This window comes from Emys orbicularis, chromosome 4 (genome assembly GCF_028017835.1).
Source record: "Emys orbicularis isolate rEmyOrb1 chromosome 4, rEmyOrb1.hap1, whole genome shotgun sequence".
Lineage (NCBI taxonomy): Eukaryota > Metazoa > Chordata > Testudines > Emydidae > Emys > Emys orbicularis.
In genome coordinates this window covers 148,797,484-148,823,608 of record NC_088686.1, presented here as the reverse complement: position 1 = coordinate 148,823,608, position 26,125 = coordinate 148,797,484, and positions in this window count along the sequence as shown.

Below are 26,125 nucleotides of genomic sequence, written 5' to 3'. Positions count from 1 at the left end.
ACCCCTCACAAATGGATGGGTTAAGCCTCCTCTACTGTCTGGCCCCAGCTGACAGGCACAGAAACAAACACAATGCTGGAGCTGCCCTTTGCACATGAGCAGGGACTGCTGCTTGGGGAGTGACTGTGTAATACATGTACTCACATTCAGCTGGGAAATGAGAGCCACCCTGGACTGCTGTTTTATTTAGCTCCTAACATTTTAAATGTATCTCAGCTCTGGAGAACAGGGCTGGACTGAGAGCCAGATTCAGCTCCCAGCTACACTGGTGCAGCCGTACTGGCGTCAGGGGAGGTATAAAGGTGTAAGAGCTCAGAATTTGGAGTCTCAGGGTCTCCTTAACCACAGAGCAGTCCCTTGGTCTGTGTATCTCCCCAGGTTCATCTATTGCACCTCCAGGCTCACTCTCAGGGTCCCTCCATGCTAAGGAGGAAGGACCTTGCTGCTGCCTGTGCCACTTCATGACCTATTCTGACTTAACGGAGGGGTTCTGAGACCACCAGCTCTCTGAACCTGTCTAGCTCTGGCTGGCTGGGAAAAGAAAAAACATTTCTCCTTAAAGTAGGGTTACCATATTTTGAGTGTCCAAAAAGAGGACACTCCACGGGGCCCCGCCCCCGCCCCCAGCCCCGCCCCCGACCCAACTCCACCCCTTCCCCAAAGTCCCCGCCCCAACTCCGCCCCCTCCCCTGCTTCCCGCGAACATTTGATTCGCGGGAAGCCAGAAGCAGGCAGCAGGTAAGCTGGGGGGGGGTGGGGGGAGGAGGCGCGGCCCAGTCTGGCCCCCTCCGGCGGCTGGCCCCGGCCCAGCACCCAGCGGCGCCGGATTTTCCCCGGACATGTTCGGCTTTTTGGGATTTCCCCCCGGACGGGGATTTGAGTCCCAAAAAGCCGGACATGTCCGGGAAAATCCGGACGTATGGTAACCCTACCTTAAAGTGAGACTCTGCTTTACACAGATCGCCTCCACTCTCTGTTCTGAGCTCTCGAGTCCTTCCTCAGGCGCATGCCGGCGGTGGTGAATCGTCCCCCTGGCCTGACATTAACAAGCCATCTTCTTTACAGACTATTTCCTTCCAAATGTTCTCACCGAAAGACTTCTTGTCTTACATCTTAATGAACGAAGTGCTCCGGCTCTCCTGGTGCTAATGCCGCTGGTGAGTGCTTGGCTGACCCCTCTAATACTCCTCTTTCTTTGATGTCTGTCTAAGGAGAGTACGGCGCCCGCAGAAAATGAAATGCTAAAGCCAACCAAGCTTTTAACTACAATAAAGTGTGTGAAAATGGAATCGATTCGGCAGCCTGATGACTCGGTAATGAAGAGTCAAGTCTCACACAGCAGTGTGTCACCTGTCTGATATCTTCATCGCCTTTATCTGCATGGAGGGAGTGGATTTCCCCCTCCGTCACATGGCCTGGTGAATAGTCTCTTCCCACAGAAGACCTGAAGGTTAAGCCCTTGATCGACCTCCACACGTCCCAGCTGTGCAAGTTAAGCTCATCCATGCAGCACTAGTTTCTCTGTGGTAGCTGGAACTGGTGCCCATTTGTACGTCTGGGACTCTAGACACATTTATACAGGGAGCCACTGGGCAGCTACGGGTGGAGAAGGGGGGAATGTTCTGCCCAGGGAGGAAAGGCCAGGGAGGAAAATTAGACTTTTAAACTTATCCCTTATTTTATTGCCAGCTCTGGTGGAAAATAATGTCTAAGTGACAGGGAGTCAAAAGCCACCGTCTGGATACCACAGTCACTAAGAAGGGCCCCTGGTGAAGTGTGGAAGCCATCCCAACTGCCCTGCTGTACAGCAGGGTCGTGTCAACGTTCATTCTTGTGAACCACGCCTTGTCCCAGGCGACAAGCAGGCAGAGGGGAATGAAATAATCAAGAGAACACATGTGCCTCCTGTAAACTTCCCACAGCATTCTGGAGCAGTTTCCCCTAGCTTATTTGTCATCCTAGCATATTTACTGCTCTCTATTCCGGCTTCTGCTCTCATTAGACAAGTCACAGTCTCTTGTTTCCCACTCAGCCTCAGCAGAATATGTTCAGCAGACCCTGACCTGACAAAAACAAAATGTTCAGTCTTTATCCCTACTGATTGCTGAGCCCAGCCCCTGTGCTGTCTCGGCAGCTGAGGACAAGAGGCTGTTGCCAGACCGGCAGTGTTTGGTGGCATCTCTGCGTTTCTTGTCACAGGTTCTAGAAGGAAAGCTCTATAATGGAACACGTTTTGTCCCAGCTTCACACGGTCACTGTGGTCTCTGGAAGAGTTATTAGCAGAGGTCTGAATGGGAAATCGTCAGACTTGGGAATAATAAATCCCTGAAGATGTACCAGGGAATTGTGCTGGCTCAGTTACTCAGGGAGACGGGGTCCTTTCTAATCTCAGGGTGGCTCACATCTTGCTAACTCCCAAGGAGGAGAAGGAGAATCTGGGTCATTGGAAAGCTACTTAGGAGCCCTAATCACGAATAATAATGGCTTCAGTGCTCTTTGATTCTGTGGAAATTAAGGGTGAAGCTCATCCCCATGCAGAGGTCTGTGCACCACTCAGGTCATACTGTGAGGGCTTAATTGGTGCATAAGTCTCTGCACAGAGGTAATTTCACCTTAGAGAGGGATCCCGGGATGGGCAACCCAGCCATCCCCAATCCAACAAGCCAAACTGGAATCCAAAGCGATTGAAGTTCCAGTAATTTATGGTGCGGTTTCACACAGCTGCCTGAAGACCTGGCATATCGACATGCAGCCAAACATGGCAAAGTGACAGCTTTCCCTGCTGCTGCCAGTTAAACAGCAGCCTAAAGAATTATTGTGTGTGTGTGTGTGTGTGTGTGTGTGTGTGTGTGTGTGTGTGAGAGAGAGAGAGAGAGAGAGAGAAAGGGTGTGTGTGTGTTTGGGGGGGCACTTGGACAGGCCTTCTGGTTGTTTGAAAGACGGTGATGGTGTAGGGTGACTGCTGAGAAAAGATGCAAAGAAGCAGTCGCTGGGCCCAGCACAAGGGTAACTGAGTGGAACAGAATGGCCTGTGTCGGATGATCTCTGGCGTTTAAGCTCTGTGAATCTAGGACAGAATAGCTTCGGCAGGGCTGAGTCTTGCTTTTTGGGGTGCAAATTCGCCTGGGCATCAGTAATATTGACATTGTAGTGTTTGGTCCTTGGAGCACCTCTCTGCCAGGTGGGATGAGGGCTCTACGAGTAGGGGATGAAAACAAACATTAACACTCTAGCTGAGATCTTGCTCCGTGGATGATTCATCTTTAGAAGTGACGGGGAGTCAGAGTGCCAGGGCTGGGACCATGTGCAAGTTCACACAGACGAATGCAGAGGAAGAAAAAAATCCTTTGCACTGAAAATCCTCTTCCCTTTCTGCTCGTGCCCGGGAATGATTGACAGTGACAGAGGTGGGAGACGATGTCATGTTCCACTGTCCTAGGGATGGGGGTTCCACGACCACCACTCCCAAGAGGAGGAGGAGGGTGGTGGTGGTGGTCGGGGACTCCCTCCTCAGGGGGACTGAGTCATCTATCTGCCGCCCCGACCGGGAAAACCGAGAGGTCTGCTGCTTGCCAGGAGCTAGGATACACGATGTGACGGAGAGACTGCCGAGACTCATCAAGCCCTCGGATCGCTACCCCTTCCTGCTTCTCCACGTGGGCACCAATGATACTGCCAAGAATGACCTTGAGCAGATCACTGCAGACTACGTGGCTCTGGGAAGAAGGATAAAGGAGTTTACACACCTACGCATGAACCCTAGGGATGAAAGGCTGCCGTTGAAGGACTAGTGATAACCTTCATGGGAGCTGTCTGGTGCTCCTGCCTCACAGGGACCCCACGTGGCACCTTCCTGCTCGCAGCACCGGCTGGCCAGTGGGCAGAGGTGTCTCCTGCGTGACAGGGGTTGGGGAATATTGTCCCCCCTTCACTCCCAGCTCCTGCTGGAATGAGAGGCTGGTGCAGCAGGACTCTGCGCACAGGCCCCAGCTGGGCTCTTCACTAGCTTTGATGGGAGATTTCCCGCACACACCCCTCTTGCCCATGCTTCGCTCATGTGCTCCCTTGTGCCGAGGATGGAAAAAAGTCACCAGACCGCTGGTGTGGCAGTGGGCCGCTGGGGGAAGATCGGTGCTTTGCAATAAGAGAAGGCAAAGCAGCTGGGCAAGCCAGCTCACCCCGCTCCGTGGAGTAGAAGTTGAGGCGAGAGTGACAGAGCCACTCCGAGAGTATCCGCAGTGATTTATTGGAACTCTTAGCCATGTGCCATTGACAGTAATAAGGTCAAGAAAGAAAAATGGATTTCCGAGGTGATATAATAGACGTCGAGCAAATGTATGGATGCAGCTGACCTGAGCTTTCATTAACATTTGATTAATGTCTAAATAATGAACAACGCTTCAGAAACTGACCGGGATTCTCCCCCCAAAACCAGAGGATCATGGCTTTCGAATGTGGCCTGGGAAGAGAGACCATGCATGAGAAACATGAGAGCAAAAGGGGTCAAAACCCACAGGAATTGCTATAAATAATGTACCCAGCTAATTTTAAACTTGTTACACTTGGTGATCCTTGGGCCACCGAAGAGCAGAGTGACCTGGACACATCTGCTTGATTAATCCTCAGAATAGCCCTGTGAGGCAGGAGCGTGCAGTCCCGATATACAGATGGGGAAATCGAGGCACAGAGAGTGGATGTGACTTTCCCCAGGTTGCATGAGGAGTCAGGGGCAGAGCTGGGAAGAGCACCCAGGAGTCCTGACTCCCACACCTCTTCTCTAACCATTAGAGAACACTCTCAGTGAAAGGACAAGATAGGAAAGGTGAGAGACATGCAATAGGAGTGTGAGCAAATTAATCCGCAGTACCCTTACCATTCCTGAACACCTCCTCTCCCTCCTGCCTGGCTAGAGAGCAACGGGTGCTGAAAACTGCAGCCAGATAATTGGTTCTTACGAACCTACGGTGGAAGGCACCTGTACAATTACCCAGCATGTGCATTGGTTTCAGTATGGCCCCATGGCATCAACTTTGGTTGCAAGAAGAACTACATCTTTGATGCTAACACTGTCCATCCTCCCAGCCCCTCCAAGGAATGGACGGTGTGATCAAGGTCAGAAAACTCATCAGTTCAGGTCCCAGCCTCTGTGCACACACGGGCATCTGAATACCATGATTCACATTCGGCAATCTCAGCTGGTTCCCCTTTGGTTTAGATTAAATTGGGACCTTCAGCCAAGCAGGACTGCCCAGAGGGAGTCACCCTGAGCTGGTGAAGCAGTAAGCAGAGAGCACAGCTAGGGGCATGCCCCAGGAGATAAGAAAGGAGAGTGTCTCACAAAGGCAAGTGGGAACTCAGCTAGTGTTTCCAGTCTTCAATGCACAAAAGAAAAAATGCAAATAGCATGAAGGTGCCCGACCTTGCTGCCTTCCAAGGGGTTAGACACAGAACTAACTCCATATGGACCAGCTTCTTTATTCATGAGAACTTGTTCATGAGCCCAGCCCTGGTGGGAGCAGGTGAGCCCAGCCCTGAGTGCAGAGATGCTGGTGGAATGCTAAGAACAAAAGAGAATACTGCTTCCTATTGTTGTAAGGACACTGCTGAGCTGGAGAAAACCCACAGCAGGGGAGGTCAAGACCAATGTATGCTCATCAGAATTTCATGAAATATGGGGAAATGGGGTGCAACACGGTTTGCTTCCTTTTAGCCCCCACCCCCTCTATGTGGGAAACAGTCATGGAAAAGGAGCCTTCTTGAGGAGTCAGTTAAAAGCAAAACAGTCTTCTGGCTTAGTTAAGGGCAATTAAAAATCAAACCGAGATACACCAAACAGGCTGAGCGAAAGCTGAGCACAAAGGGGGTTTGCAGAATCCCAGATACGGCAGCTGCATTGAAACCTACTTCAGAATAGCACTGCGTGCTGGAGGGGTTTTTATAATTATTCCATTTTCAGGAGCTCCAGCCCCCTAAAATCAATATCCAGGAATGATATTGTTGCTGGAAACATTGGCTTTTGATTGCTTAGCTTCAATGTCAGTATTTTATTAGCTAGCATATAATTGCCCCGTGGAACTCCCTGCTGCAGGAGATTATTGAGACTAATAGATTGTCTAAACGTTTTATTTTAAAATGTTACTACTCACACAAACAACATTTGCAATTACATGAATTCTGCTTTCAGAACCTCAAACTGCAAAATCTTCAGTGTGCAAGATGGCAATTTTGGTAGCTGGGGAAAGCAATATGCCTCAATATTACTGTGATAGGTATCCTAGACAGATATTGTCCTACTATGGTCACTGTACTCTCTCACTGTTCCAGTCTGGCTTCAAGACCCACCTGTGACCCTACAAGAAATTAGCCAGCTAATAGTTACTAGGAAGCAGGGGATGGTTTGAGCAAAGCATATTGGCCATCACCCTACTAGCATGGTGCATCCTCTTCCACTCACTCTCTGCTCATTATTTGTCTTCTACACCAAGCCAGTCAAGATGCTGCCTGCAATTCCGTGCCAAACGTTAATGTGCTAGACACAATTACAATGCATTGACCTTTCCAAGGAGCTTCCTGACCAAATACACAAAGATCCACTGGCTGCACAGCCAGAACCTTTGAACATCACGTGCTGGCCAAAGCGTGCACAGGATCTGAGGGAACAATTGTAAAGGTCTATAAAATATTGAGAGGCATGTCTTATACGGCTGCTCTAGCACAAAGAGAGTGTACTGTAGAAAGCACAGTAAATGGAGCTCAGGTGACACCCTGAGACATGGAGTCTGAACTCCAAGCTGCCAGAGCAGACGTGTTGGCTGTCAGTCTGTTGCCAGTCACCTCATTAGTGTTTGCCAAATGGCCTTTGACGTTAATTTCAAATATGTACGAAGAAAACAGAAAATCGATCTTTGTGGAGAGTAGTTTCCGCTTGCTGGACATGAAGGAGTGTCTGATGCAAAGCAGTCGGCAGGGTGGCCGTATTGTAAGGTTGACACAATGAATGTATTTAACGGGGGGGGGGGGGGGGGAAATGCTCAATAATTCAGAAAGTTAACCAAGCTGTAGTTACTGCTGTAGTGTGCGAGCCTTAGCTATGCCCTGGGGGTAAGCCTGTTCCTCTCACAGCGTGTGCAGCTATCCCGCTTGAGAACTGCGCCCACTGCCCCTCCACAAGGCAAAGACCCAACAGCAGGGAATATTTTACAAGGAAACACTGAGATTTTGTCTTTTGCCCTCTCTGAGACAGGAGTGCCACAGAAAGGGCAGTCGGCACCATGTTTCCTCCTGGATGCACCTGGACTGGGCTGGCTCACAGATGGTGGGGCCTGGACATTTCACCATGGGTGCCTCCATTTCTGGGTCCCCAGCCGGAGATGCCTTTGGTCTGATTTTCAGAGGTGTGAGCACCTGAAGCTCCAATGGACTTCGGTTATGGGTACTCAGCACCTTGCACTGGGGATATGGCAACAAACTAAATGGTGCTGATATTTTTTCTGTAGCCTTCATGAGTGCTCTAGGAGTGCAGCTTGAGGCCTGCACTTTGCAAGGGTTTGTGCAAGATTAACACAGCCTCCCAGGGAGCATCACGAGTGGTCTCAGCCCCCAGCAAGCTCAGAATGCCTGGGCCAGGTGCAAAGAACAGGGCCAAATGAGTTATATTCTCTAACTGATTTCAGATTGCTGACAAAGTCAAATCAGCTAAAATGGTGGGGGATTCTCGCAGGTCTGTCTGTGAGAAAGAAAGAAAAAATAAGTGGGTTCTAGCCCACGAATGCTTATGCTCAAATAAATTTGTTAGTCTCTAAGGTGCCACAAGGACTCCTCGGTTTTTTTCCATGCTATAAAAGTATTCCTTAAGTTTGAAATTCACCCCAGTGCCAGGCCCAGACACCACTTAAGCCCCCCAGAGAGGCTTTAAGTGAGACTGAAGGGTGCATCGGCCTTCTGTGGGCCCCATGCAACGGGTGAATTTCACCCCAATGAAAAACAACCGATTCAGTGGGTCGTCCTTGACCAGAAAGAGCGCTCAGCTTGGAATGAGCAGCCTCGCCAAGTTAGCCCTTGAGCTGCAGGAACCGGGGGGTCTTTTGATTGCTTTAGAAATCAGGATAAAACATGAAACAAAACAAGTTTTTCCTCAGTGCAGGTCAAACGGTTAAGGCCTCTGAGCCTTGGCATTAATCACTTGAAAACGACTGGCGCGGCACAGAATCCATCCTCACCTCATTACAGATTTGCTTATAAATCCTTATACTTTGTAACTTTTACTTTGCATGTATTGAAATTGTGGCTTGTGGCCGGCTCTGAGGCTGAGTGACTACCCCTAACGGAACTGTAAAAGGGATATAGGCCATGCCACGGCTCAATGTAGGGCTGTGTCAACAAGAATAAGACCACCCATTAGTTCAGACCTCAATTCCTAGCAACGAGATCTTATCAGGTTTGACTTTAAGTAGTTAATGAATAGCATACAAGTTAGAATAAACCTAAATACACTTGTGATAACAACAGCCTTTCAGGCCGTATGGGGAGCTAACACACTGCAAATAAAAGGAAAGAAAAGCCATTATCTTGCAATGTCTGGTTCTTACTCAGCCAAAGCACCATGAAATCATTATGTTTAATTATGGGATCTCACTCTAGAATACCAGCCTCAATAATTATTTATAATGATTTGTGAGCGCACATTACAGTCTCCTAGACAGTTAAAGTTGTCACAGGCAGCTGCAGCCAGCTTTGGTTTCCTTTTGCTGGGCACTTATTTCCCCCCTAAGCTATCTCACTGGCTGACTTTATCGTTAGACTGACTCAAAGGCCTTTGTTTGGTGAGGAAAAGCTCCAGCTTTAGCGTTGCCAGTGTAGACTAGCCCTAAGTAAGTGGTCAAAGCAGCAGTGTCCCTAAAACTGACCACCCCTCTGAAAGTCAGACAGCTTTCTCCCTCCCTCCCGCCCTGGTGAATTACACGGACTTTGATTATTTGATCAAAACTTACTGTTTCATTATTTTTAAAGACAAGTGGTGTTTTCCCCAGGGGAATTCATGTGAAAGAAGCTCTTCTTTCTTTCTTTCTTATGGTTATTAAACGGCAAAATGTTATCAGACCCTACACTGAAGAATAGAGCTGGAAAGTGTTTTATGAAAAAAAATTAAAATAATTTTTTGACATCTTTTACAATAAAAATTGTATTTTTCTGATTTTTCACTCCTCTCTTCCTTTTCTTACTGAAAATGAGAGAGAAAGTAACAAAAACAAACAAATCAACCAAGCAAAAACAAAACACCCAACCAAACAAAAAGCAAGACAACTCCCTTCCAAACAAACTCTCAACAAAACAAATGAACAAAAAAACATCCCTAATAAAACAAAAATATTTCATTTTGGGTTTCTGAAAATAGAAAAATGTGAAAATAATTTCAGGGAATTTTTTCATCTAAGTTTGGAATATTTTGAAAACACACACCAAAAAAATCATTTTTTGGAAAAAGTCCATTTTTATGGGAAAATGTTTAAAATGAAGATTTCCCACCAGCTCTACTGAAGAATTTGAAACCCACTACACTGATTCTCCAATAAACCATCATGTAGACAATTATAAGAATACCAGAAGGATGAATTCCCAAACGAGGGCAGAATCCCATGCTAACCTTTAGCTAGTGGAATGTCTTCCCAGTTCCCCTACAGGCTTTTCTTGATGTGCCCTGGAGATGCTCACTCCAGGCGTACACAGTCTTCAGTTTACTCCCTTTCCATGCATTCCCTATCAAATCCGTTCCACTGTTCTTGGTCCCTCAGATGTGACTTAGCCTAATTTGATTTCTCATTGCAGGTGTTAAAATTCTCAGCATTCTGCAGTTTTCAATTTTGCTCCATTACTATATAAAAGTCGTATAGTGTGCTTGCACAAACGCCTTGTGTCTAAGGACACTGCAAACACTAGGAGCAGGATGCTCTCCAGATCTTTCCTGCCCTTTGCTAATTCCCCAGGGCTACATCCAAAGAGTCCTTCCCATTTCTTTGTTTTAATTGCATCGCTAAAGAGAGACTCATGTTTTACCTCCTGAGACACTCGCCCTGTCTTAGTCATTCTCCAGTAGACATCAAAGTAATTGCAATTTCATTTGATCAATGTTCTTACTTTTTTTTTTTTAATAGGCTTCCCAGGTCTGCATAAATATTTCTTGTTCTTACAACTCATCCTGTTTGAGACTGAGGTCTTTCTCATAGCCATGTTTGATGGATTATTTTATACTCTTTTCCATTACTTTCCAATCGGCTGTGATTGTCACATGCCATGTTTGGCCTTATTCATAGTCACCTCAATAACCTGAACTATCATTCTGGGTGCTGGCTTCCCATGGACATTGTACCTTCATTCTCAATGATCCGTCAGTCTTCTGATTTATCCAACTCTCTGCTACACCAATTAGCCCCTACTCCCCCTTCAGAGTAGGGCGGGATTAACTCACTTTGCCCAGTTGGGGCGCCAAGGTTTGACATGAAATGTTGTAGTGTTCATTCCCCATTTGGGAGAGACGGGGAAAGAGCCTCCGAGCAATCCCCTGAAAAAGCAGAGCGCAGAATGGAATAGGCTGAGGGATAGTCTACACTGGCAACATTAAAGCATTGCCGCGGCAGCGCTTTAATGTGGCTTGTGTGGTCGCCGCAAAAAACCCCACCCCCACGAGGGGCGTGGCTCCCAGCGCTGGTGCACTGTCTACACTGGCGCTTTACAGTGCTGAAACTTGCAGTGCTCAGGGGGGTGTTTTTTCACACCCCTGAGCAAGAAAGTTGCAGCGCTGTACATTGCCAGTGTAGACAAGCCTTGAGATTGGAAAAACAATACAGGGAGCCTGCGAGAGAGCAGATGGGAGCAAATGGTAAAAGAATGCAGAGTCCTCCCCCTTGCCCCAGCCTTTGCTTTTTGACCGGAGGTGGCTCCTTTATATTCCATGCATAGCACAGGGTTCTTCTAGCTAAAAAGCCTGTCTTTAAAATAGAGTCACCCCCAGGGAACAGGAAGATTTTAACGACAGGAAAAATGTCTTGGAAATTCAGACTTGAGGTATAACGAATCGCTCTGTGAGGCCAAGTGGGATCCCCCTCTCCACTTTGATGCCATCTAGTTTCTGAAGGGGAATTTGGCTGGGGTGGAAAGGGCTTCCCTGACAGCCCCAATGGCCAAACTTCTCCACTTCGCTACCCACCAAGCACAGGGCTTGTTTATCTTCCTGTTCTCTTCAGGTTGCATGGTGCTATCAGCTGGACCTTTGTACTTTTCCTAAGAGCCTCTCCTAAGAGGAGAGATGAATAAGACTGGGACTTTTCAGCTTGGAAAAGAGACGGCTAAGGGGAGATAGGATTGAGGTCTATAAAATCATGACTGGTGTAGAGAAAGTAGATAAGGAAGTGTTGTTTACTACTTCTCATAACACAAGAACTAGGGGTCACCAAATGAAATTAATAGGCAGCAGGTTTAAAACAAAAGGAAGTATTTTTTCACACAACGCACAGTCAACCTGTGGAATTCCTTGCCAGAGGATGTTGTGAAGGCCAAGACTATAATAGGGTTCAAACAAGAACTAGATAAGTTCATGGAAGATAGGCAGGAGGATGTGGCTATTAGCCAGGATGGGCAGGGATGGTGTCCCTAGCCTCTGTTTGCCAGAAGCTGGGAATGGGTGACAGGGGATGGATCACTTGATGATTCCCTGTTCTGTTCATTCCCTCTGGGGCACCTGGCACTGGCCACTGTCAGAAGACAGGATACTGGGCTAGACGGACCTTTGGCCGTTCTTATGTTTTTATGATCTGCCCATCCCAGTGTGGAGGGCTCTAACAGGAGGGAGAGAGTTGCAATTTCCTCATGTAGAACACTAGAGAAGGGCTGAGAGCCAGACCCGCAGATCCCAGTCCCCTGGATCCTTGGTGTCAGTTAGGGCGGGCTCTGGATTTTTGTGGCTGGTTGTAATGGGCAGAACCAAAACCCTAGATCCTAACACCAGTGACACGTGGGGAAGTTTGGATCTAGCTCAGGGTCCCACATATCTGGGTAGTAAAAAGTGCAGCATCCAACAAACTAACGGCTGTTCCCAGGACTCCCCCCAGCCTTCATTTAAGTAATTAATTTAATTATTTATTTTACAGATAGGCATTTCTACAGGGTGCCTGCCTGGGCTACTTGCTCAGAACTCATGAGCTGTGTGAAACCTGTGGGCCCATTTCAATAGCATGAATCCCCTTGTATGTTTGTCCCTTATGGAAAATCCCCTGTTGAGTGGAGAAATGTTACTGCTTTCACACTGACCTCAGCTTTTCACAGTGAAACAGCTCCCTGCTGCCCCACCAAAAAGCCGGGGGAAACAATATGCAAAGCAAGAATGAAAACTGTGTCCTCTGCAGAAATCTGAAAAACTGGTACTGGGCTTGTGGGGTTCTGCTCATTCTGCCAGTGGGCAGAATCTATTCACGTCACCAGCTGGATTGTGCTTTATTAGCCCAGCAGAAATCTGGAGTAACTCCATTGTCCTCCCTGGTACGACTGGCCCAATGCTCATGGATCCATCTAGCTATGCATATTTTGAATCAAAACTATTGTGTCAAAATATTGACTAAAAAGCATAATGGGCAACCTCAGCTGCACTGGATGTTGGGAGGTTTCTGGCCTGTTGGAACTGGGACACAAGCAGAAATGTTATCTCTGAGCCTATGAATTATGCACTGCATGCAGCAGAGCTCACAAGGAGCTGGAGCTGATGTTTGCTGAGGTGCCAACACTTCTCCTGGATCAAGCAAATACCCGACACCTTCTTACTGCAAGGGAGTTGAGGAGCAAAGAGGAGGAGGGGTTGTGTGGAGCTGGGGATGTGAGTACAACCTGTCTGACTCACACCAGCAAGAGAACTGGGTGTGGAGCTGCAGAGGCTCATTTCTGAGCCATTTTCCCTTCTCACTTAGTTCCAGGTCCTGGATTCTATTTGTTCCGCCCAACGAGGCATCTAAAGCAGAGCAGTATTCCCCTGAGCTACCTGCACCCTGTGGGGTCCAGTGATCATGTCACCTCTTCCTGGAGGAAACCCAGAATCCTGGGGTCAGGACTGGGCTGGGCAATGAATGATTTTCAAATACTTTCTCTGACACTGTAGCTCTGTTTGCAATGCCTAAGCCTGCATGTACATTGGTGCCTAGATACCATGGTGATTGGCATGCTAGAAATGCATAGATGGCAATTCTGGTGTTGATCTGGGATCTGAAACAGTTGTTTAAATGTCTTTCTTTTTCAGGAAGGCTCTTTCTATTCTTCTGGGCCACTTCACATTCTCCAGCCTCGGTGTCTCTCCCTCTTTCCTTGCCCTTTTGCAAAGTAGCTGCTCTAAAGTTGGACAAACTTTCTAAACCTCATTTCCCCTGTGCTGCTCGCATTCACTCGACTTCCCACCCCGTTTCTCTCACTGGCTCTGCACCTTGGGGCTTGTGTCTCTCTCTCACACCAGGACTGTGGTCGCAGGGGACAGAATAAACAGAAATCGGGGCTCTGTAGCCCTGGGGGTTGAATGTCAGCTCCATTTCCATCTCTCTGGCTCACTCTTGCTTTATGTTTCTTGTTCTTATGTTTTATTTTATCCTTTTTTCTTTAATTTCCCCTCTCTGTTGGTTCTGACACAGCCGCCTTCTGGTGTCTAAGGTCTGACTGTTTCTTAGCTTGGCAGGCAGGAGACAGACTGGCCTGAAAGAATAGCCCATTGTAGCAGGATGAAAGGCCAAGGAAACATTAACTCCTCTTGTTCCTCCTCATAAACTCCTCTAACAGAGTCCTTTGCACTGGGAGACACAAGAGGGCAGTGTGATGTTAAAGCAGACCATTAAAGTTGCTGTTACCAGCCTTAGCACGTAAATGTTACTTTAAGGGATGATTAGATTGGCCCCAAATACCTTAACACTGTTTGTTGAGTTGATTTAGTTGTCTAGTGGCAGCAGGCAAGTGAATTGTACTGCAAAAACATTTTAACTGGTGACTACACTACGTGGAATGAGTGGGAGAGGGAAGAATGCAGCAATTCCCATTCATTCACAGTGATGTTCAGGGCATCTAGTGCAGGGGTTCTCAAACTGGGGGCCGGGACCCCTCAGGGGGTCGCGAGGTTATTACATGGGGGGTCGTGAGCTGTCAGCCTCCACCCCAAACCCCGCTTTGCCTCCAGCATTTATAATGGTGTTAAATATATAAAAAAGTGTTTTTAATTTATAAGGGGGCGGGTCGCACTCAGAGGCTTGCTATGTGAAAGGGGTCACCAGTACAAAAGTTTGAGAACCACTGATCTAGTGGGAATGTTTTGTATTTCCAAGTCTCATAACGATCACTGATCACATTGTATTTTCAGAGACACCTGCTTCTCTCAGAACTGGCGATTTGTAGCTAAGCAAGATCTATAATTGAGGGAGAACACTGGTATGTTTGAAACACACTGTCTGCTTATTCCAGTCTTCTGGTTCATTATTAGAGATAATGGCCAACTTTTCTTTACACTCAAAAGTCAAAATGCAGGAAAAAACTACTAGTGATCTAAGTTTGGCAGAGTGAATGATACACACAGGGTTCATCGACCACCTGATTGTATCATGCTGCTGCAAATGCATTCAGCCCAGTGCAACCATATATTGCACACACACAAACACTGTCACCCAGCCAACACAATGTAAAACATTAAAAAACAAAACACCAACTCAGGAGGAAGTCAGTCAAAGCCATCTGCCCTCGTGTCACTAAGGAGTAGGAATTCTGGGCACCTGGCCTTGGGCCATCCATTCATCCAGGAGTTCACGGGGAAACTTGAGTCATAGGGCTTGTCTACACTGGCACTTTACAGCGCTGCAACTTTCTCGCTCGGGGTGTGAAAAAACACCCCCCCCCGAGCGCTGCAAGTTTCAGCGCTGTAAAGCGCCAGTGTAGACAGTGCACCAGTGCTGGGAGCCACGCCCCTCGTGGAGGTGGTTTTTTATAGTGCTGGGAGAGAGCTCTATAAATAAAGAGCTCTCCCAGCTCTGGTGCTGCGACTACACAGCCATGGCAGTGCTTTAACGTTGCTAGTGAAGACATGCCCATAGTTTGAATCATACCGGAAATGTCTGGGTGCTCATCCTCTGTGCTCTTACCGTGGTGTTACTCACAGTGCCCAAGAGTTTGCTAGGTGTCTCGCAATGCAGATAAGACATGACTCCTGCCCCCAGGGATCCCTTGTGATGCTGTAAGATGTTGGGGAGGGGCCTAGAGGAGGATCGAAGGGGTGACACTGGTAGGATGATATGCGGAGTAATTCACAGCCTCATGGAGTAAAGAAGTGCTCTTTCTGAGGCAGAAAATAAATAAATGTCTTAGCTAGCCATCCATTCATCCACCCATGCTCATATGTGCCCCTCTACCCCTCTGTGTACCCCAGTACGTACCCTTCTACCCAACTGTCCAGCAATCATCACACAGCTCGTTTCTATATTTGTCCATATGGGCCTCTGGCTCATATTTAAACCAATGGTATTGCAGCATGCAAGTTAATTGGAGGAGGCATCTTATATTTCAACCTATGGAACAGCATTATGTAAATGAACTGAGGACACACGGCAGGGTTGGTGAGAGGCAGAGGGAGGGGAAGGGGTCTTGTACCTCCCCAGGAACAGCAAGACTCAGCACCTTGGTACCAGCTTGTCCTGTGTATCTTTCTTAGGCTGGAAGGAATGGAACGACACGCAGTGCTTAGCCTTTTTATAGCCACAGCCTTTCCCCGGAGCCCCACAGCTAGCACTGCACGGCCAGAGACGGAGAAGGGCAGATGTAACTAACAGTCACATTTCAGTCGCTCTTCTCACCTCCAACAATTAAAAGGTAGTAAAGCCTGCAGGTCTGAGAAGCAGCAGCGGCTGCAGCTCCCTGTGATGATCTGATTGCACAGCTCACATCATTTGGTGCAGAGAGGGTTAACTAATTTACGGGATTTATGACCTCCAGCGCCTCCTATGTTTTCTCTCCCCTCTCCTATTAATCAATAACCCATTATCATAACTCTTTGGAAATGATTTATTGTTTTTATCTTCTGTTTCCATCTTGGAAACAGTAGCTTTTCTGCATCAGAGCTTGCTACAAAACCTTTGGGCTATGAAGATGAATAGAGATAGTGAGTGTGTCCGGCACACAGGGGAAGAGATGATAAGATTGCTTTTCAGGGCAATGAAGTCATTTCTGGACTCTCGCATCCCATGGAGCACAAAGTTGCAGCTGGCTATAAATTGTGGCTCTTGCCTCTGTGTACGGTGTCAAGCAGCCGTGCATGTTATGAGGGTTCGGGAGGGATAGTTGCTCGTATTGAATGCTATTTGCAGAGGCTCTGAAACAGGCGCTGGAAACAGTTTGGGGTTTGGTAACACACTGAATGAAGAGTAATTGCCAGGTGGCTGTATCAGAGCCATGCCCCTGTCAGAGCAAGCGGAGGAGCGTTCTGCAGCCAAAGCAATGAGGTCTGCAATCCCTTTCCCAAATGCAAGGTTCCAAAGCGATTATTTTGAATGAATTGGTGCTGAACAGGTCCCGAAATATGGTCACATGGCTCAGGGATTGGTAACCATCAGTGCATTGCCAACGGGGAGCTATGATTATAAACAGATCCCGGGCATGCAATTGATTCTAGCCACCAAAGGCTTTTGCCTAAGCAGGCCTTTGCTTCCTGAATTTAGATTTCCCGACGGACAGCCCTGCAGCTGTACGTATCTGACTGGATGCTCTGGATCATTCCTGAAAGCCCCCCCTCCACACCTCTGCTCTGCCTGCGGCTAGCTAGATATCCAACCAGCTGTTCTGTGGAAAGAGGGTTTGGAATCCCGAGCTGCAGATGGACTAACCCGAGACTGTGGGTACATCTACCCTGCAATTAAAAACCCGCAGCTGACCTGGGCTAGTTGGCTTGGGCTAAGGGGCTTTTTAACTGCGGTGTAGATGTTTGGGATCAGGCTGGAGTCCAGGCTCTAGGACCCTTGGAGGTCAGAGGGTCCCAGAGCTGCAGTTAAACAGCCCGAGCCCTGCAAGCCTGCGTCAGTTGGCACAGGCCAGCTGCGAATGTCTAATTGCAGTGTAGTCATACCCTTAAACTGCTGTTCCTTCCTTTCCACCTCTCAGCTGCACCTACAGGAGGTGGGATTTCACTGCTCTCATTCTGATGGATTCATCTCTCTGCTGGAGAAAGGTGGGGAGAGGATAGCCTCAAGCTAGAACTGTCCACGAGCAAGTGTCAGACCAGTCAGTGACAGAAATTCACCTTGTAAAGTTCATGGTGATGGAAAGAAAAGTCAACTGGGCCTGAATTCACTCCAGTGCTTCCACTCCCCAGGCTCCTTGCTGAAACACACTAAACCTCACCTGGTCCAGTCTCTCCACTGTATCCGCCTGCCTGCCACAGCTTTACCAGTCACAGGGATGAGATGAACCTGACAGCAGCGGCTGCTTGCTAGCCACTCTTCGCAGCTCATCCAGAAAAGCCAATTCTCCGCATCACAAAACAGCTGTTAGCACGCGAAGATATTAGAGGTAAAGCACCATCTACCCTTGCAATGGGGACACTCTCGAGAAGAGAGTCGTCTCCCCTCCACCCCCCATAAAAGAGGAGATTGCAAAGAAACACGTGGTTCAGGCTTGTTCAAACTTCATCTGGACTTTGGGTCAGGCCCTAGAGAAGCAGTTGTCCTCAGGCCAAGGATTCACTGACCCAGCCCTCTCTTGAGCTGCCTCCATATGATGCTGGCTCTACCTTTTGAACTGCTTTGCTCAGCATCAGCAAGACCAGGCAAGACTTCAAAACATCCAGCATGTCACTTAAAATTAATTGGCTGGGGGTTAGTGGGACACATACAAAGCAATATTAATATACACTACGTGTGATCTGCTTCAATAAATCATGCTGGCTGTTCTGATGCATCTCACATGAAATATTCAAATCTGTTAATGTCTTTCAGTTAAATAGTCACCAGGGTTTAGTCCAAATCTTTTGTTTTATCATATTTTAGCATAGGTCAAGCATGAAGCACCAGTTAATAGCTCCAGCAAAAAGGCTTTCTGGAGCTCTGTTGTGATGTCTAATACGCATGTACGTTCTTCCTGAATAATGTATAACCATACATAGCAGATTATGATTTTATGGGCCAGGGACAGAGACCAAACCCTTCAGAATAACAGCTTCAGCTCCCAGGTGCAGGACCCAGTTTGGAAAAACTGCTATATTTCTGTTGAGCATAAACAAATAAAAGCGCCTTCTACATAGGCAGCTGCAAGGGTGCAGAAGACTTGCCATGAGGAGCTTGTGGTGTTAGTGCAGCAGGAGGTCTCAGCAGCTGGTTGCCTTTTCTTCAGCCTTGGAGAGGTCTTTAACCAGAGACAAGGCATCAGGAGAAACAACACCCTCAACCTTCCAGAGCACATCAGAGGACTAGGAATCACAGGCCCATAGACAAGAGAGATGGGGAAATAATAACAGGGCATCATGAGTCATTCCAAAAAGCCTGTGTTTCTTGACTCAATAGATTCCCCAGACAGGCTATGCTCCAGGGCTTTGCCTGATCTTGATTTATACCAGCAGGGCTCCCACCACTTCCCTTCAATAATGGTCATGGAGTTGTTTTAAGGGAGATATTTTTGTTTCCAACAACATGTTTCTTTTTCAGAAAGTGCTAGGGCTGGATGACGCAATCCACTTTAGCCACAGGAAATGGCTACACACATTATCCTGGTCAGACACGAACGGGTAGCCATGTGTTTGCTGATGAGACCACAGCGCTCAGCTGCTGGCCTCTCGTCCGGCCATGAGCAAGTGGGGTGCAAGCTAGCTGCTAACACAAGAGAATTGGGCTGTAGAAGGATCAACCACGTGTCCGTCAGTTTGTGGCTGGATAGAGAGACTGAGCCAGTTTGTGGCAGGATCCGCAGGGCACCTGTCTTCAGTGTGTGTGTGTCCTGCACTATAGCACAGCCAAGCCTCAAACTGGGCCCTGGGGTCTGTAAGCAGCACAAAAGAGCCTCCGATTGGCCAGGCTGGTAGCCATTGCTCTGAGCCCATCTTGGCTGAGCTGCTCCATGGCTGAGTGGTAAAAGCTAGGCACAGTGGGTCTCAGCCAGGGGTCAGCTCCCCTCCCTCTCGCTGGCTGGGTGGCAGGAGCGGTGCTTGGCAGCTACCTAAAGCAAGATTGTCAGATGAGCGTGCTGGGCTCATTAAAAACCTGGCCCCACGCATGCACAATGCTTTGTAAAATGCATTTTAAAGCAACCCCAAGTCCCTGCCCCAAATAGTTTACAATGTAACTCAGACAAGTATGGCAGAGCCCAAGAACCTGATCCAGCTTCTCTGTTATGGAGGGTGGATTATGGTTGGAAATCTAGGACAGTTTCTGGGGCTCTTTGTGCTGTTGCTTCTAAAAAGACATTTTGCTGGGGCTGCTGCTTTGCTGACACATTTAAGGCAGCGTCTAACACAAAAACGCATCCGTAACGTCATAGGTTTGCAGAGTATGTTATCTCCAAAAATTAATATACAATCGGCCAGGGGCGTGAATTATTACAGCAAAATTATGCAACTAAGTAGGTTGTTAACAAGTTGATTTAAAATTCACAGATGAGGGGGGAAAAGATAACAGGGCAGAGAATGGCAGGCTCAAATTAATTTAATATTAAACGGTTTGATGAGGAATCAGTGATGTAGGGTCTGAGATAAGGAGGGGGATTAAAGGGAGTTCATATTTAAAATCAATTTAACAGGGTGCCAGCTATCGCTCGATTCAGATGCCCTGCCATTGCAAACCCTCGTCACTGCTTTCATTAGCTCAATGTTTGCGACTTTAATTATCCATCCCAGGCAGACCAGCGGCTGACCTGATTTCCAGTCTGTGGGGATGGAGCCTGAGCCAAACCGGCCACATTTCATCCATTTTATTTGAGCTCAAATCACTGTGGCCTGGCTCACATGGCTGGGAAGACGATGGCTCCCCCCAGCGGGGGGTTCAACTACTTGGCCCAGGGTGGGGGCAGAGACTCCAGATACTGCAGAGTGTGTGCAACTGAGGGAGCGGCTCAGTGAGTGATGTGGAGTGTCCCCCTGGGCTGGCATGCAGGACGCGTGTGTGGTATAAACAGTTTGGAAAGCAGCAGCCTGAGGAATGGCGAAGACACGATTGTATTTAATCATTGTTTTCCCATGGGGTGACGGTCACGACTAATGGATGTGGAGGAGGAAACAATGTGGGGTTCTAAGGACTTGTACTGTGGAGAGAGAATATCGCTGCCCTGGACTCTCATGAAAAATAAACAAGTACCACCTGGGCAGTAGCAGCGCAAGGTTCCCTGAAGCACAGGAAAGTTCCCTCACATACAGTTCTCCTTCCTGATGCTCCTGGCATGCTAGCAGTCCTACAGGCTGACTTATAAGCACAGACCTTGTTAGGACACTCATCACTGTACTGTCTGAGCACCTAACTGAACGTAGCCTCACAACCCCGCCTGAGAAAAAGGGCTGCATTACCCCTGTGTTACAGATGGGGGCACTGAGGCACATAGCTTAAGTGACTTGGCCAAGGTCACACAGAAAATCTGCGGCACAGCCAGCAATAGAAGCCAGGTCTCCCACTCCCCAGTCTTCACCACAATATCGGTCTCTGCTCTGTGACTGGATCTCACAGCTTTGGCTTTTGCACAATGAATTACGTTAACATTTTTAAAACAGAGAATTTTAAGTTGATTGAAATAGGAGCCGGATTAATGTGGCTAAAACATTTGCCAGCATCAGTTCAGGAACGTTCTTTCTGTCCTGCTCCGTCCCACAGCTCCTGTCCAGCTCCTATTCAGGAAGCCATCAGCTTTATTCTTTTTACCCAGTCCTTGTGGGAAAACAGCTGGTGTAATTTTTTAATCTGTGGCTAAAACCAAGACTAACGTTATTATTTTACCAATCATTTGAGGGGTGGAAAAAAATAAGAGCAATCCCGAATTTCCTCCTTCAGGTGCTGAGACAATAAAAAAGGATATTTGTGATTGGTGCGTAAAGGTCAATCAGACTAAAAAATGTCCAGCCACAAGAGTAATATTCTGTAAATGAATTAGACGCTGGAGACACATTGAACGGAGTGAAATGAATTCAAATGCCAATGAGCAGTGAGAGTGTAGCAGCAGAAATGGCTATTCCATTCTCACCTCTACGTGTGGGCTGGTATTTTCCAATACAGCAGCCTCAGGCTAGGTGGCGAAATGCATATCAAGGCGCATCTGCAGTGACTGATTTTCAGAGGTGCTGAGCACTCAAACCTCTAGCCCAACGTCGTCCAAAGCAGCCACTGAAGGTGGTTGCCTCCATTTTTAGCAGCCTGGTATGAGGCACGTTTGCCTCTGGGCCTGGCGGTTCAGAGCCCCGGCCCCTCTGGGCTTGGCAGTTCAGAGCCCCGGCCCCTCTGGGCCGGGCGGTTCAGAGCCCCGGCCCCTCTGGGCCGGGTAGGTCTGAGCCCTGGCCCCTCTGGGCTGGGCAGTTCATAGCCCCGGCACCTCTGGGCCTGGCGGTTCATAGCCCCGGCACCTCTGGGCTTGGCGGTTCAGAGCCCCGGCCCCTCTAGGCCGGGCAGTTCAGAGCCCTGGCCCCTCTGGGCCTGGCAGGTCCGAGCCCCGGCACCTCTGGGCTTGGCGGTTCAGAGCCCCGGCCCCTCTGGGCTTGGCGGTTCAGAGCCCCGGCCCCTCTGGGCTTGCCGTGTCAGCTATGAAAGTAAAAATATTGCTTGAGCCCCAGCACTTCTTTCATTACAAATTAAGCATCGTTAGGATGATTAGTTAGTTAGTTACAGCCCAAGAACCAGGGCTTAGGCTCTCTCCATGCTTATGTCAGAGCCTAGCCCAGCTGGGCCAGGGCCCCCTTCTCCATGGAACACACTCTGTAACACCCTCTTCATTTCCCTCCCCACAGCTGTCAGTCACAGTCACAGTTCTCATTCCCACGGGAGCAAGCGGCCATCGCATTTCTCCCATATCTCCAGCCCATCGCTTGCCCCAGTGTACAGGCTATCGGCATCGCCCCCAGCAGACCCATTCCCCCACAGCATGCATTGCTGTGGCTGCAGCAGCCTGACAGCTGTGCTCTCGGTGTGTCAATGAAAGGACTGGCTTGACACATCGGAGTTACCCCTGAGGCCAAACAAAAGCACCCACTGCATCTCCTGGGCAATATGTCAGCACCGTGCCGATGCCCATTTGAGTGCCTCCTCTCCCACTTGCTGATGGTGCTGCTCTGGGGCGGAGGATTCCAGTCCTGAATCCTCCCCCTCTGCTAATGTCAAGTTAACTGTCTCTTTGTTTTGTTTCAAGCTGTGGCTTATTGTCTTGCCATCCTTTCCCTGCTAGACAGCTCCACTCCTTCCTGTCCATCACTGCCTCTTTGAGATCTGCAGGCAGCTAGCACATCACTCCTTTGTCTTCTTCCCCGTCAGTCGCACTTACTAACCTCTCCACGTAAGTCAAACACCTCCTGGTTCTTTTATTATTCCCGTCAGCCCTCTCTGAATTCTCAGCACTTTATTGAGAGTCTTTTAATCAATCATCCCCCCTCTCTTTACATCTCCCTTTAAAACTTTCCTGTTTGCCCCAGCGTGCAATAGACCCCGGGAAGTGTTTTATGACAGCAGGTGAGAGGGGTTTTATAAATGCACAGGAAGGCTGCAGCTCGCTCTCCTAGGAAGTGTTGTGGCTTTTCACAGCACAGCAAAAAACAACTTTGGAGACAAAAGCTCAGTGTTTTCTGGCCAAAAGCAACCCATTCTGCCATGCACTCACAACACCCAAGACTGGGAGTTCAGCCTGACAAGAGTGGTGCCAAATTTTCTAAGGGTCTTTGCCCCTCCAACCTTGTCTGGTCCTCATCCTGCGGCTGTCTCCCAGCTGCTAGCCAACTGGGACATGGCTGGTATGGAGAGGGGTAGTCTAGTATGTTTATACATTTCCCATAAGTAACAGGTGGCAGCAGTCTTGATAAACTATTGAACCATGGTTTCAGAGTAGCAGCCGTGTTAGTCTGTATCCGCAAAAATAACAGGAGTACTTGTGGCACCTTAGAGACTAACAAATTTATTAGAGCATAAGCTTTCGTGGGCTACAACCCACTTCTTCGGATGCATATTGAACCATGCATGTTCTGCCTGTGATTCGGGGGACATCTCTGATGTCTGAGCTGGTGTTTTCTATTGCTGTAAGAAAGACTATCACTATTCAACAACCACATTTTGTTTCAGTGCAGATGACTGGGAGGGTCTAGTGCTCAGAGAAAGTCCCTGCTCTGATACTGACTTGCAGCGTGCTGTTGGGCATGTCACTTCACCAGCTTGTGCTTCAGGTCCCCATCTGTGAAAAGGACATAAAAACACCGCCAAGCACGCAGGTAATGTTGGTAATGCTCTCCGAGGTCCAGGGATGAAAAGCAGCATTATATAAGTGAAGAGTATTGTGCATATTGTTTTGCTAAGTTCTTGAGACCTTCAGATGCTATTTGAAACACATATAGGGTCTTTTCATGTATCGTGTTAGAGGCAAGTGACGGCCAATGATAGTTTGTGAAAATACCTTTCCTCATGTGCGGGATATAACATCCCCTTTCTAAGAGCAGTTTTCTGGTGTCCCTGATATCTTACCCTGCAGAAATTGCACAAGATTCGGAACAGTCGAAGTAACTGAGGCAAGCACAACACTGGAAATCAGCAGCAGAGGGTAGTATTCAAGGTAGATACTGCCTGATGTAGCGTGATAGGTCTGGATGCTGAATCGGCCTTTACACACCATTTAGCATAATTTTACAACATGAACTCTTCACAGTTGTTTGCTCTTCTCTCCATGAGTCTGTTAACAGTATTTGCGATATAATGAAAGAAATGTATTGTTTGGTCTGCAGACGGCAGAAATAGCCTCTTACTAAACTGCCATCATTCTTACTGAGTGTACGTAGTTAGAGCAAAATCTGTGCAGACTGCAATGCTGTGGTAAGGTTAGAGGTGTGTTCAGTGTCACTGTCATGGTTCTATCACTGCGTCGGCCTGTCTTGTCCGTAGACACAAAGGTTGCCCAGCCAACTGCAGGAACTGAGCTCAGAACATTCTTCTCCGGAAACACAGATTCCAGCCAAAGTAGTTAAAAGGGTCTCACTTCTCTCGCTTTAGGGTACTGCATTGGTGGGCGTGCTACCAGAATAGAATAAAATAAAATAGAGCAGGACTTAAGGCTAGAGAGCTGTAGTGTATTCTGCATAGGGTTGCACCCTGAGACCATCTGGAAGCTGAAGTTGGTGCAGTGTTCACTTACTAACCTGTGAGTCACATTGGGAAAATGTTGCACTGGCCTTCAGGAACCTGCACTGGCTGAGAATAGGCTCCTGGGTGGAGTTGAAGGTGCTGCATTTAATCTGTAAAGGTACAATGGTTTGGGACATTGTTACCTGATGGATGTGCCTCTTTCTCTCCATGTGAGATTATGGTAGTAGCCATTAGTGGAGTGGCACAAGATGATAATTCTATGGTTTAAAAGAGAAGTGGCTGCTGGCAGGGAATGCTCTATGAGGGGCCCTTGACTTGGGAAGTCACTCCTTCCCTGGGATCACCAGAGCCCAGATTTCCTATCCTTTTGTGATCCTTCCAGGCGTTTGGGGAGGGGTGGCCATGAGCAGTAAGACATGAGGTTACGGTGCTTGTGATGAAGATTGAGTATTGCTGGGACATTGCATGGACAGCCACTAGGGATTTGGTTCATATGTATTGATCTCAACAGATATAACCCCCGTGGCTAGAGTCAGACTCAATGAGAGTGCTGTATCAGAAAGGACTCGTGTATGTGTGTCTCTCTCTGGATCTCTGGGAGTTTTAGAGTGTGGTCTATAAACAGTGTATGTCTAAGTCCAGGTCTACACTAGAAACTTCCCTGGCATAGTAATATCAGCAAGGAGTGTGATTTTATGACATTTCTACATCAGGAAAAACCTCAGTGTAGAAGCAGTTTATACCAGCATAAATGTGCTTTTGATGGTCTAGCTTATTTTGTACAGGGAACAATAAGCTATACTGGCAAAGTCACTGTTTTTTGCCAATATAAGCTAAATCTACACTAGGAGGGTTTGCTGGTACAGTTGCACCTTCAAACCTTTCCTAGCATAGACCTGGCTAGGGTCAGATTTCACATCCCTGTGTGTTTGTGGTTTCTTTAGAGAATGACAGTGGAAAGAATGAAGTTGTACAAAGAAAGGAAACCAAAGGCCAAATCTACTCCGGACAAGCAGCCAAAGCGTAATGCTGACCTTGATAACTGGCTTCAGAAGCCAGCCCTGTCTGTGTACCAACATTCCAAATGCTATTCAAAAGTATTGAAAGGAAGAAGTGTCCTTTTTAATTAGTAGGAGGAACTGTTTTAAAAAATGAGGATGAGAGTTAAAATTTAATTGGCTTATGCTTGGCACAAATTCCCATAATGGCTACATGTGAGTAATATATAGAAGCATTTTTATAGGCTTAAATGTGAGACCAAAGAACTGCCATTATTTTCAGGCAATCAATTGCATGCTATATTTTTTCAAAATTGATTTGGAGCGTATATCCATGTGTTTATAAGTTATGCACTAGTACAACCATACCAGCATAAAGCTCCCATTAGCATGGAGTTACTTTCATGAACACAATGTATTGCAATATATTTTTTAAAAATTGCACATAAGTTAATTGCCTATTCTGCAAAAATATGACTATATGATAAATGAGGGGGTACACAGAATCGTTCATTACATGACAGAACAGTGAGATGGTGACAAGAAGTGAGTCTTGATCACTCAGAGCCAGAGTTGGGTGAAATTCAGTGATTTTGAGGTGCAAGAGGTTTGTGAACTACGGTGTTTTGGTCTATGGAGATCCACCCTGCCTATCTCTCTTCCAAAGTTTTCCTTTGAGTTTCAAGCTCAAAAGAACTTAGCAGCTTTGGCTGAATTTTTCTTAGCTTTTAAGTTTTACTGCAAAACTACAAGACACCATTCAGATTCACTTAGTTTCCATCCCCATAAATACAAAATTCAGGTTTACTCTGAACTCAGCCAAGGACATTT